The following is a 12,887-nucleotide window of genomic DNA, read 5'->3' as shown; positions in this document are numbered from 1 at the left end:
GCTTAACGCAGTTTGTTTGGGGTGATGGAAAGTTCTGGTAATGGAAGGTGGTGATTGGAGCACAGCATTGTGCTTGCGATCAGTGCCACGGAAGTGTCCTTAAAAATGATTAAAATGGGAAGCGGACTTGGCCCAGTGGTTAGGGCGTCCGTCTACCACATGGGAGGTCCGTGGTTCAAACCCCGGGCCTCCTTGACCCGTGTGGAGCTGGCCCATGCGCAGTGCTGATGCGCGCAAGGAGTGTCCTGCCACGCAGGGGTGTCCCCCGCGTAGGGGAGCCCCATGTGCAAGGAGGGCGCCCCGTAGGGAGAGCCGCCCAGCGCAAAAGAAAGTGCAGCCTGCCCAGGAATGGCGCCGCACACACAGAGAGCTGACACAAGATGACACAACAAGAAACACAGATTCCCGTGCCGCTGATAAGGATAGAAGCGGTCACAGAAGACGATACAGCGAATGACATGGGGAGCAGACAACTGGGGGGGAGAGGGGCAGGAGAGGAAAAAAAAAACTTTAACAATTAAAATTAGAATAAAAAAATGGAAGCTGCCGACTGCCCTGGTGGGCGGCCCTTGTCGGCGCTTCACAGGTGTGCAGCCACTGAGGCGCCGGAGGTCTCCTCACTCCCCGGGGGCCATGAGATCCCGCAGCCGAGGCGGGACCCAGCCAGCCCACCCCAGCCCTTCCGCCTGCTCCCCTGAACGCCCGGCCCCCGGCGCGTCCCCCACCCAGAAGCTCCTCTCTGTGACTCCTCCCCCCTCCTTTCTTCTCCCTCCCTCCTCTCTGACACGCACCTCAAAACCTGCAGAAGACCATTCTCTGCTGGTACTTCTGTGCCCAAGACCCCACTGCCGGCCCACATCCCAGGCACGCCCCCTCTCCCCCCGGACAGCTGTGTCCCCTCACTGGTCTCCTGGCGGCCACTCTTGCCCCTTCTCGCCCACGACAGACAGAGGGATCGCTGGAAACACACACCAGCTCACGCCACTCCCTGCCCGGAATGCCCTCCCGCTGCGCAGGCCCGGGGACACACATCCAGGGCGGCTGCTCGGCCCAGCACGTGCCCCTCGCTCCCGCCAGCCTGCGCCCACGTGCTCGAGGGCGTCCAGCCGGGCCCAGCGCGGAGCCTGCATGAGCTGCCCTCTGCCGGGGGCCCAGCGCTGCCCAGGGCCGGCTCCCTTTGGCTGGGGGCGGGGGGGAGGCTCAGCGCAGCACAGGGCCGGCTCCTTTCTCCTCAGCAGGCCCCTGCTCAAATCAGGTCCTCTGGGAGCCTTTCCTTTCCACTGGCAATACCTTCCCACCCCACCCCCAGCTCTCCCACACACCCCGTTTATTTCCGCAAAGCCTTTATCACCAAACTAAAACTATTCCTTCCTTGCTGTGTTGTCTTCTCCCTCTACCACCAGGAAAGACCCACACAGCAGGGCCTTGGCTCTTTTGTTTATTTCCAGCCCTTATTTTCACCTGGGATGTAACAGGTGCTCAACAAAATTAGTTCCTGAATATTTAAAGTCTGCTTTTCACTGAAGACTTGTGTTTGGGTAGCTCCCCTGCCCCTGCCCTGCTAGTCAGAGAACCCATAAAGAAGCTCACAAGTCTGAGAATGGGGCCTGCAAACGGAGGGCTCTCACAAAAGAGTTGTTGAATTAAAGTGTGAACATAAAACAGAACTATAAAGCAACAATGTTCATCTTCTTCTAAGATTTATAAATGGTTTAAACAATTTTGTGAAATGCCATCCCAAAATTGCTTTGGGGGCATTATTCACAATTGCCCAAAGGGTGGAAGCAACCCAAAAGTCCGTCAACGGAAGAAAGGATAACCAAAATGTGGTATATCCATACAATGGAATATTATTCAGCTGTAAAAAGGAACATGGTTCTAATACATGCTACGACATGGATGAAATGTGAAAAGACATCTTGAGTGAAAGCACCAGATACAAAATGACAAATAATGTATGATCTCACTAATAGAAGTAGAATATGCAAATTTATAGACTGAAAGTAGATTACAGGTTACCAGGGGCAGTGGTGGGGGTGGACAATGGGTAGTTAATGCTCAGTTGGTACAGAGCTTCTGTTTGGGTGATGGAAAAGTTTAGGTAGGTAATCAATTGTGGTGATGATAGCATAACAAGGTGAATTTATTGAACACCACTAAACTATATACTTGAAGGTGACTAAAATGATTAATTTTAGGTTGTATAGTAATACATTACCAGAATAGGACTGAACTCTAATGTAAACTATGGACTGTAGTTAGTAATATAATTATAATAACAATGTTTCACCAGCTGTAACAAAAGTACCCCAGTAATGCAAAGTGTTAATAATAGGGAAAACTTTGTGAGGGGGGTTATATATAGGGATTCTGTACTTTCTGCATCATTTTTCTGTAAACTACAATTGATCTAATAAAAAAAAAATTAATGGCTTTTGAGGATGAGCACCCATGGATACACACACAGAACCTTCCAGCATGACTTTGGAAACAGGGTTCACAACAATGTATTAATATAAGCTTTAACATTATAAAAATTAACCTCAAAAACTTAGTCACCTTTGAGAAACAGTTTCTAAAATTACTCAACACCAAATCTCTGAAATCATCTACTGCTTCATCTAATGTCTGGAATGTGTTCCTGAAACATGGCTTTATTCTCTGTGGTACGCAACCAAGTTTCACACTAACAGCACATAAAACTTCACATCTCTACGGCTAGAGACTTCAGACGTCTGAATAGAAACATAGTAAGAAATGAGTCTGTAGATTGTAAAGTGGGAGCCCATGGCAACCACAGGTTTCAGCCATCAGTGATAAAAACGATCCAGTCTGAGGACCTCACTTTTGTGCAACCTCTTTTGTTTCTTTGCTCCTAAGGAGGCGGATGAGTCAAGGGGCATGAAGGTAGAGCCCAGTGGGGTCAGTGGCCTCGCCTCCAAGGCAACGGGCCCGTTCTGTATCATTCTGTTTTGTTTCCTGTAGGAACAATGCAAAAACCGCTGGCCTCTCTGGCGAAACCCCTGTGCCTTCCACAGATGTGTGCACTGCCCTGCACCTGCAGAGACCCAGGCCAGGGAGGGGACACACGTCTCCTCCAGCAAGGCAGAGCACAGATACAAAAGCAAAAAAAAAAAGAAAAACTCTTCCTCATGAGAACCTCACATCCACTGCTGCCTCTTTGCTCACACCATCTGACCCCAAAGAAATCACCATCAAGGGGCTGGCCAGTGCCAGCTCTGCAGCTCAGGAGAGGCAGCTCCATGGGCGCCACTCGCTGTGCTGGAACTGGGCACACAGAACGGAAACCACAGAGGGTCGCCCCTCGAGTCCCCTGCTGTGGCTTCACATTTCGAGAAGTCGAGGAGACCATGGAAGAGTCCCACCATCATCGCTCTCAGTCATCGCATGAGTCACCGGGCAGGACTTCCTCAAACGGCTCGTTTCCCCCTCAACACGTTAGTCAAGGCTGCTTACGTTCTCCTCCTCCTGACGGTTATCTGCCCCTCTCCACTGGGTCCTCACTCACTGGCACCCCCGTCAGAGAAAGGGTGCTGACCAAGGGGGAGTGCGATGGGAATTTCAGGCATCAGCTTGGCTAGGTTATGTGCCCAGTTGCTGGGCACGCCCTGGCCTGGAAGCTGCTGGGAAGGTATTTCATGGACGGGATGAGCACCGACAGTCGGCTGACAATGTGGGTGGGCCTCATCCAATCAACTGGAGGCCTTCAGAGCAAAGAACTACAGATTTAAGGAAGGATAAGTAATTCTGCCCCATGACGACACCTTCTACTCCTGAGTTTCCAGCCTCTTGGCCTCCCCTACGAATCTTGGACTCAAGACTGCAACCTCAGCTCCTACTGGAATTTCCAGCCTGTGCAACTGCCATGTGGATCTCCGTCTTTCCAGCCGCGACAGCTGTGTGAGTCAATTCCTGAAAATAAATGTATAAAAATAGGGGACCAGATGTGGCTCAAATGGTTGAGCGCCTGCTTCCCACATGGGAGGTCCCAGGTTTGGTCCCCAGTGCCTCCTAAAAACAACAACAACAAGCAAATAAACTAAAAAAACCAAGTCAGAGGAACAAATACGGCTGAGCGCCAGCTTCCCCACCCCCCACGTATATAGTTATATATATGCTGTTTCTTTGGAAATAGACCAACACCGAAAGGCTTACCTGACACCACAAGTGGCAAATGCCCAAGACAGGGATAAGCTATTTTGACTAGTTTCTGACAGTGTGTATGTGTGGGAAAGGACAGACAGGGAACAAAATAATTTATTAACGAAAGCAAGTTTTGAGCTAGGCGAAATATAAAACATTAACATATAGGGGGAAAAAATCCCTGGATTCTGGCTCTTTACTGGCTTCTTGCTCAAAGATGATGGTCTTCTCCTTTGCTATAGTATCTTCAGAGATATATGGTTTCTGATAAGCTTACAAAGGACACCGAAATTAGGCAAAAGTGGATTTTCCATAATAATGATATTATTCTGAAAAGGCAGTCCTAAGTCATAAAAGCTTGAAGACTTTCATGGGTCTCAAATGGGTCCAAACCCCACTGAATGCTGTGCCCCGGGCGTGTCGGGAGACTGGGCCGGGAGGAGCTGAAGGGACTGAAGAGCTCCAATGAGAACGCTCATCCTAGGGGGAAAGGAAGCCAGGCAGGACTAGAGGCCAACAAGTGAAAACTGAGTAAGTCTGGTGGAATTACCATATGACCCAGCAATTCCACTGCGTGATATATACCCCCAAAGAACTGAAAGACAAATTCTATATACCAATGTTCATCGCAGCATTATTCACAATGGCCAAAAGGTGGAAACAACTCAACTGTCCATTGATGGAAGACTGGATAAGCCAAATGGTACATCCATGAAATGGAATATTATTCACTCACAAAAAGGAATAATGTTCTGACCCAAGCTACAACATGGATGAGCTCTGAAGACATCGTGTTGAATGAAAGAAGCCAAACCTAAAAGGACAAATATTGTATGATTCCACTTACGTGAAATTTCTAGAAAAAGCCAATTCATAGAAACAGAGAGTACATTAGAGGTTACCAGGAACTAGGGGAGGAGAGACGGGGAGTTGTCGCTTAATGGGTACCGGGTTTCTGTTTTGGGTAGATAACGGAAGATGGATGGTAGTATAACTTTGTGAAAATAATTAACGCCACCAAACCGTACACTCAAAAATGATAAAAAGTAGCAAATTGTATGTTCTATATATGTTACCACGATTAAAAACAAAACAAAACTGAACAAATTATTTCCTCAAGAACGCCTCGGGTTTTCCACCGTATTTTTCGTGCCGTTAGAGACCTAGCAAAGGCTTGTGCTCTGGCCCCTCACAGTTACAAAGCATCCGGGGCCGTAGGGTACCCAGTGGTTGTGGGGGAGGTAGGAGAGTGCGGGAGACATAGGGGAGGCTCCCGCATATGGTCCAGAAGCCGGGGAATGGTGTCTCCACAGGGCTGCAGGCGACAGGCGGGCCGGCGGCGCCATCTTGGTAAGGGCCAGGGTTGCACGGCGGCCGCGCCCGCTAGTTGGGGCCACCAGCAAGAAAAGAGGGGTCGGGAGAATTTTGCAGGAGAGCCTACAGGAGCAGTGGGCACAAGGGCAAGACCTGAATTGTCTTTCACGGAACGCACTTCGCACCTGAGTTATCACCATGGTTACCCTGCAGTCAGGGCGGACACCCCCTCCGAGGAGCAGGTAAAGGCCCTTGGAGCAAGCGGAGGGAGTTGGCCGTGTCTGAGAGCAGCCTGAGTTCTGGGTTTCCTCATTGCTGCTGGATTAAGCTCAATCACCAAATGCCGCTGCTTTCTTTCTTTGTTTTCACATTCCTGAAATTTTCTCTTCTAGCCCACAGGCTCTCACTTCTTTCCTGTGGTACCAGCTGGCTAATGGAAGCAACTGCTGAGCCCGGCAGGGTTAATTTATTCAGTGCCTGGAATATGCCCTATCTTTTCTCAGCCTCGATCTCCTATTGTGTTTAAATATACACAATAACCACAAATAGGAGGGCTAATTGCGCAGGCTGTTCCTGGGATTATCTTGCCACACACGTTCCTGGCGCCATCCTCAGGAGTAAATCTACAAGGAACAGAAAGTACAGCAATGGCTACATAATCGGTTCCTGGGGTGGGAGACGGAAAGGGTGACGCAACACCGCCACAGCAGCCCCTGAGGAAGGGCTCTCTGTGATAGGCATCTGACAGACTTTGAGGAAGAAAGAAATCTAAGAGCATGGCATGAACATGCCCTGAAGCTGCCCCCTCCTCAGTTTCTCGGCCAGCAATGTGGGCAAAAGGCTCCTGACCTAGGAGACAGAGTGCAGGTTCTGCAGTGTGCCCCTGGCCAAGGCTCCCCTCGCTCCACTCCAGCCACACTTTGCACTCAGACCCCAGGAAACAGCCAGCAGCTGCGGGCATGCAGCGTTCTCTCTCTAGCTTCCAGGCCTGTCCCAGGTCACTCCCAGCCAGAACCGTGGGCTTCCCTCCCCCAGTTCCTTCTTTCTACCTAACACCCATTGTCCTTTAAAACTCAGCTCGAGGAACCCTAATACTGGTTGCTGGTGGCATTGGAGAATGGTACAGCCATGATGGAAATCTGTTTGGTGGTTCCTCAGAAAATTGAAAACAGAATTACCATATGACTTAGCAATCCCACTTCTTGGTTTATACCCCAAAGAACTGAAAGCAAGGACTCGAACAGATATCTGTACACCAATGTTTACAGTGGCATTATTCACAGTAGCCAAAAGGTGAAAACAACCCAAATGTCCATCAGAGGTTGAATGGGTAAACAAAATGTGATATATACACTCAATAGAATATTATGCAGCTGGAACAATGGAATGAAACATGCTATAGCATGGATGAACCTTTTCTTTTAAGGAGGTACTGAGGATTGAACCAGGGGCCACCTACATGGGAAGCAGGCACTCAACCGAGCTACATCAGCTCCCATGTAGTCTTAGCAATATGTCGAATGAAATAAGCCAGGCACAAAAAGAAAAACATTGTATGATCTTGCTTAAATAAAGTGCCTAGAAGAAGCAAATTTCATAGAGGCAGGTTGTAATTTATAGCTTACCAGGTACGGGGGTAGGGTGGGGTAGAAAGAGAGAGTTATAACTTAATGGGCAAAGAGTTTCTGTTTGCAGTGATATAGAAGGAGGGATAATAGATGTAAGTAATGGTAGCACAATATCGTGAATATAATTAATACTAATGAATTGTGCCCTTGAATGTGGCTAAAACGAGAAATCTTGAATTGTATATTTGTTACTACAATAAAAATTTCAGGGAACAGTCCTGCTTCCCCACCACGGGGACCAGCCACAGCTCCCTGACCCACACTCATCAGCGCTCATTCCATCAGACTAAAATTCTATTTATTTTGTGTCTCCCATCCCCAAGGCCCAAGCCCAGAAGAACCTTGAGCAAAGGACCGTCTCATTCATCTTTGGCTCCACAACTCTGGTCCCAATGGCTAATCCACAATAAATATTAATTAAAAGATGGATCATCCTGGACTGGATCTAATAATGGAGGAGAAAAGGCCCAAAAGAACATTACTGGAATATACGGGACGTAACATTACTGGAAAAGAGACGGGTTTAGGAAAGAACCAGCAAGATGACGGCAGAGTAAGGCGTTCCTAGAGTCAGCTCCTGCTACAGGGCAGTTAGTAAACACCCAGACTTATCTGGAGCTAGCTGAAGCACCTGTTTGGGGCTTTGGGGGGCCAGAAGAACATCCTGCCACATACTTGAAGGAATGGAAGTAGGAGACTGCCCGTCTGCAGAGAAGACTTGTAAGTAGAGCGCTCCATGCCATGGAGGGTGATGCCATCCTCTGCTGGAGGCACAAGCTGCCTCAGGAGCTGTTCCATGACTGGAATTGAAAGCTCTACTTCCCAAAAACAGGGGAGGAAAAGACGATTGAGCACCAACTTCAGCTACTGATGAGTAAATTCAGCGGGCTAAAGTATAATATTAAGAACAGCTGAAGTTTGAGCCTGTCCAAGCCAGAAAGAGGCCAGTAGCCTCCATCCTAACTCCATGCCTGGCACAAAGGGAAGCGGAGTGGACTGAAAATCCCAGTGCTGGGAAGTGGACTTGGCCCAGTGGCTAGGGCATCCGCCTACCACATGGGAGGTCCGTGGTTCAAACCCCAGGCCTCCTTGACCCGCGTGGAGCTGGCCCATGCGCAGTGCTGATGTGCACAAGGAGTGCTGTGCCACACAGGGGTGTCCCCCGCGTAGGGGAGCCCCACGTGCAAAGAGTGCACCCCGTAAGGAGAGCCGCCCAGCGTGAAAGAAAGTGCAGCCTGCCCAAGAATGGTGCCACACACACGGGGAGCTGACACAACAAGATGACACAACAAAAAGAAACACAGATTCCCATGCCGCTGACAACAACAGAAGCGGACAAAGAAGACGACGCAGCAAATAGACACAGAGAAAAGACAACTGGGGCAGTGGGGCGGAGAAGAGGAGAGAAATAAATAAATAAATAAATAAATCTTTAAAAAAAAAAAAAAAAAGAAAATCCCAGTGCTGGTGGGGACCGGCTTCTTTCCATCCAGATTAGATTGCAGCTCTAGCCTAGGCCGCAGCCCCACCCCCAGGAGGGAGGAAGCTGTGGGGACCTGCGCCAGCCTCTCCAGGAAATTACTGGCCAAGCTGCGGAGGCTGGTGATCATCCTACTTTGGCAGCACAAGCTGGCCCAGGAGCTATTCTGTGGCTAGAATTGGAAGCTCCTTTTCCCAAAAACAGGGGGGAAGAGATGGTTGGCTACAGATTTTGGCTACTGATTAGCAGACTCGACTGGCTAAGGTATAACCCTAGGAACAGTTGGGGTGTGAATCTGCCCAAGTCAGAAAGAGGCCAGTGGCCACCACTGTGACTCTGCCCCCAGCGTGAGGGGACGCCCGGCTGACCGAAAACCACAGTGACAGTAGGAGCCACTTTCTTTCACCCAGATCAGCCTGCAGCCCTAGACCAGGCTTCAGCCCCACCGCTGGCAGGGAGGAGGCTGGCGAGCCCTGCACCAGCCTGTCCAGGGAACTGCAGGTACTTCTGACTGGCATAGACTGAATAACCGGAAGTCTACTGGGGCAACTGTGGTCATCTTGGACCCGCACTGCATTGACTGCTGCCCACACCTGCAGCTCCATCCCCACCCCAGGCAGGGGAGAAAGGGGCATGAAGCTTCATCAGTCGCTAGGCCTGCACCACTTGGATTATCCCACATAGCTGTGACTCTGCCCCTACCTCTGGCAAAGGAGAAAACTGGGAGAAGCTTCATCAGTCCCTGGGGCAACGAGGGCAGCTTGAGCCTCCACAGCTTATAGCACCAACTACATCCTTGGCTCCTACTGCACAACCAGCAAGGGAGAAAGGGCAGGAAGCCCTAAACTAAAGAGAAAAACTGCACTCAGAATAAATACTCTAGTAAGCCAGATGTACAGACACCAACAAAAAATTACCATCCACACCAAGAAACAGGAAGCTGTGGCCCAGTTAAAGGAACAAGATAAGCCTCCAGATGACATAAAGGAGTTGAAACAACTAATTTTAGATGTTCAAACAAATTCCTTAATAAATTCAATGAGATGGCTAAAGAGATTAAGGATATTAAGACGACACTGGGGGAAGCGGACTTGGCCAGTGGATAGGGAGTCCATCTACCGCATGGGAGGTCCGTGGTTCAAGCCTCCTTGACCCGTGTGGAGCAGGCCCACACGCAGTACTAATGCATGCGATGAGTGCCATGCCACGCAGGGGTGTTCCCCGTGTAGGGGAGCCCCACACACAAGGAGTGCGCCCCATAGGGAGAGCCGCCCAGCAGGAAAAAAGTGCAGCCTGCCCAGGAATGGCGCCGCACACACGGAGAGCTGACACAACAAGATGACACAACAAAAAGAAACAAAGATTCCCATATAGCTGACAACAACAGAAGCGGACAAAAAGAAGAACACGCAGCAAATGGACACAGAGAACAGACAACTGGGGTGGGGGGGAAGGGGGGGTAGAAATAAATAAAATAAATCTTAAAAAAAAAGATGATACTGGATGAGCACAAAGAGGAATATGAAAACATACATAGAAAAATAGCAGATCTTATAGGAATGAAAGGTGCAATAAATGAAATTCAGAAAACATTGGAATCATATAATAACAGATTTGAGGAGGCAGAAGAAAGGATTGGTGAGCTTGAAGAATTGGCCTCTGAAAGTGAACATACAAAAGAACAGAGGAAGAAAAGAATGGAAAAAATTGAACAAGGTCTCAGGGAACTAAATGACAGCAAAAGGTGTGCAAACATACATGTCATGGGTGTCCCAGAAGGAGAAGAGAAGGGAAAAGGGGCAGAAGGAATATTTGAAGAAATAATGGTAGAAAATTTCCCAACCCTATTGAAGGACATATATCCATGTCCAACAAGCACAACATACTCCCATCCGGAAAAATCTGAATAGACTAACTCCGAGACACATACAAATCAGAATGTCAAATTCCAAAGACAAAGAGAGAATTCTGAGAACAGCAAGAGAAAAGCAATGCATCGCATATAAGGAATACCCAATTCTTATTAAGTGCTGATTTCTCACCAGAAACCATGGTGGCAAGAAGACAGTGGTCTGATATATTTAAGATACTACAAGAGAAAAACTTCCAGCCAAGAATCTTATATCCAGCAAGACTGTCTTTCAAAAATGAGGGTGAGTTTAGAATATTCACAGATAAACAGAAACTGAGAAAATTTCTAAGCAAGGAGACCAGATTTTCAGGAAATACTAAAGGGTGTGCTAGTGGCTGAAAAGAAAAGACAGGAGAGAGGGGCCTGGAAGAGAGTCTAGAAATGAAGATTATATCAATAAAAGTAATTAAAAGTGTCAAAAGAGTGGTGAAAATAAAATATGACAGATAAAACTCAAATAGGAATAAACTTAACCAACAATGTAAATCACTTGTATTCAGAAAACCGCAACTTAATGTTAAAAGAAATTTTAAAAAGGCCTAAATAACTAGAACAGTCCATGCTCATGGATTGGAAGACTAAATATCATTTAGATCTCAATTCTACTCAAATTGATATACAGATTCAATGCAATTCCGATAAAAAATTCCACCAGCATTTTTTTTTAAAAATTGAAAACATGTCATCAAGTGTATTTGGAAAGATAAGGGGTCCTGAATAGCCAGACACATCATAAAAAGGAAAAGCAAATCTTCATCTCCAGACTTTAAATCATATTACATAGCTTTGTGTTAAAAAAAAAAAAAAAAAAAAAAGCATGGTGCTGGCATAAAGACAGACACAGAGACCAATGGAACCAAAGTGATGGTTCAGAAACAGACCCTCACATATATGGTCAAGTGATTTTTTTTTTTAAGATTTATTTATTTATTTCTCTTCCCTCCCCCCGCCCCAGTTGTCTGTTCTCTGTGTCTATTTGCTGTGTCTTTTTTGTCCGCTTCTGTTGTTGTCAGCAGCACGAGAATCTGTGTTTCTTTTTGTTGCATCATCTTGTTGTGTCAGCTCTCTGTGTGTGTGGCACCATTCCTAGGCAGGCTGCACTTTCTTTCGCGCTGGGCGGCTCTGCTTACAGGGCGCACTCCCTGCACGTGGGACTCCCCTACGCGGGGGACACCCCTGCGTGGCAGGGCACTCCTTCTGCGCATCAGCACTGTGCATAGGCCAGCTCCACACGGGTCAAGGAGGCCCGGGGTTTGAACCACAGACCTCCCATGTGGTAGGCGGACGCCCTAACCACTGGGCCAAGTTCGCCGCCCGGTCAAGTGATTTTTGACTAGCCTGTCAAACCCACACAGTTCAGGCAGAACAGTCCATTCAACAAATCGTGCTGAAAGAACTGAATATCCATAGCCCAAAGAAGGAAAGAGGACCCCTATCTCACATCTTTTCCAAAAATTAACTCAAACAGATCAAAAACCTAAAAGTAAAAGCAAGAACCATAAAGTTTCTAGAAGAAATGGTAGGAAAATATCTTCAAGACCTGGTGATAGGTGATGGATTCTTAAAGGAGATAAGAGGAGGACTGAGACGGACTATTGATGCTTAATGTATGTAGAAGTTTTAATTAGCTTTACTGTAAAAGTGTGGAAATGTATAGAGTGGGTGGCAACAAACACTGAGTAACAGCTAGTGTATAAATAGGGATGTGGCTGAAAATGGTATGTCTAGGTATGTAAAGGCCAATTGACAGAATGCTAGTGAATAATCAAGGAACTGAATAGCAAAGTAGAGCAAGAGGTGGATGAGAACTGTGGTTGATGGTACAAATGCAAGTGTCCTTTGTGGGCTAGAACAAATGTACATCACTACTGCAGGGTGTTGAGAATGCATGGGAAAAATACAACTGGAATGGCCTATGGACTGTGGTTAGCAGTAATAATATAATATTCTTCCATCTATGCCAAAGATGTACTGTGTCGATAATGAGGCAGTATGGAAAATGTGAGCCAAATGTACACTATGGACGTGGTAACAATCAGATAATATTATCTTATCTGTAACAAATGTTCCACCACAGTGTGGTGTGTTGATAAAGGGATGTTGTTTGGGAATTGATTATTTTATAAATTTACAATTTCTGTCATAAAAAATATATTTAAAAAATAAAAATAGGATGAATTAGGAGGAAAACACACCAAATATAAGGACTATAATTAGTAGTAAGATTTTGATAATATTCTTTCATAATTTGTAACAAACGTCTCCTGACAATGCAAGGTGTTGGTGGAGGGTGATGTATGGGACCCCTGTATGATGTTATGCATGTTTGCTTTGTAAGTTCACAACTCTTACTATACACTTAATTGTTTATGTATATTCATATATAAAT

At 47.1% G+C, this 12,887-nt stretch overlaps 1 protein-coding gene across 4 annotated transcripts in view; it reads right to left on the bottom strand.

Moving 5' to 3' along the window:
* Positions 1-12,887, bottom strand: part of SPECC1 (sperm antigen with calponin homology and coiled-coil domains 1) — a 301,574-nt gene that overhangs the window by 223,330 nt on the left and 65,357 nt on the right. The window lies entirely within an intron of this gene.

This window comes from Dasypus novemcinctus, chromosome 21, assembly GCF_030445035.2.
Source record: "Dasypus novemcinctus isolate mDasNov1 chromosome 21, mDasNov1.1.hap2, whole genome shotgun sequence".
Lineage (NCBI taxonomy): Eukaryota > Metazoa > Chordata > Mammalia > Cingulata > Dasypodidae > Dasypus > Dasypus novemcinctus.
This window is presented reverse-complemented; position numbering and strand designations above follow the sequence as displayed.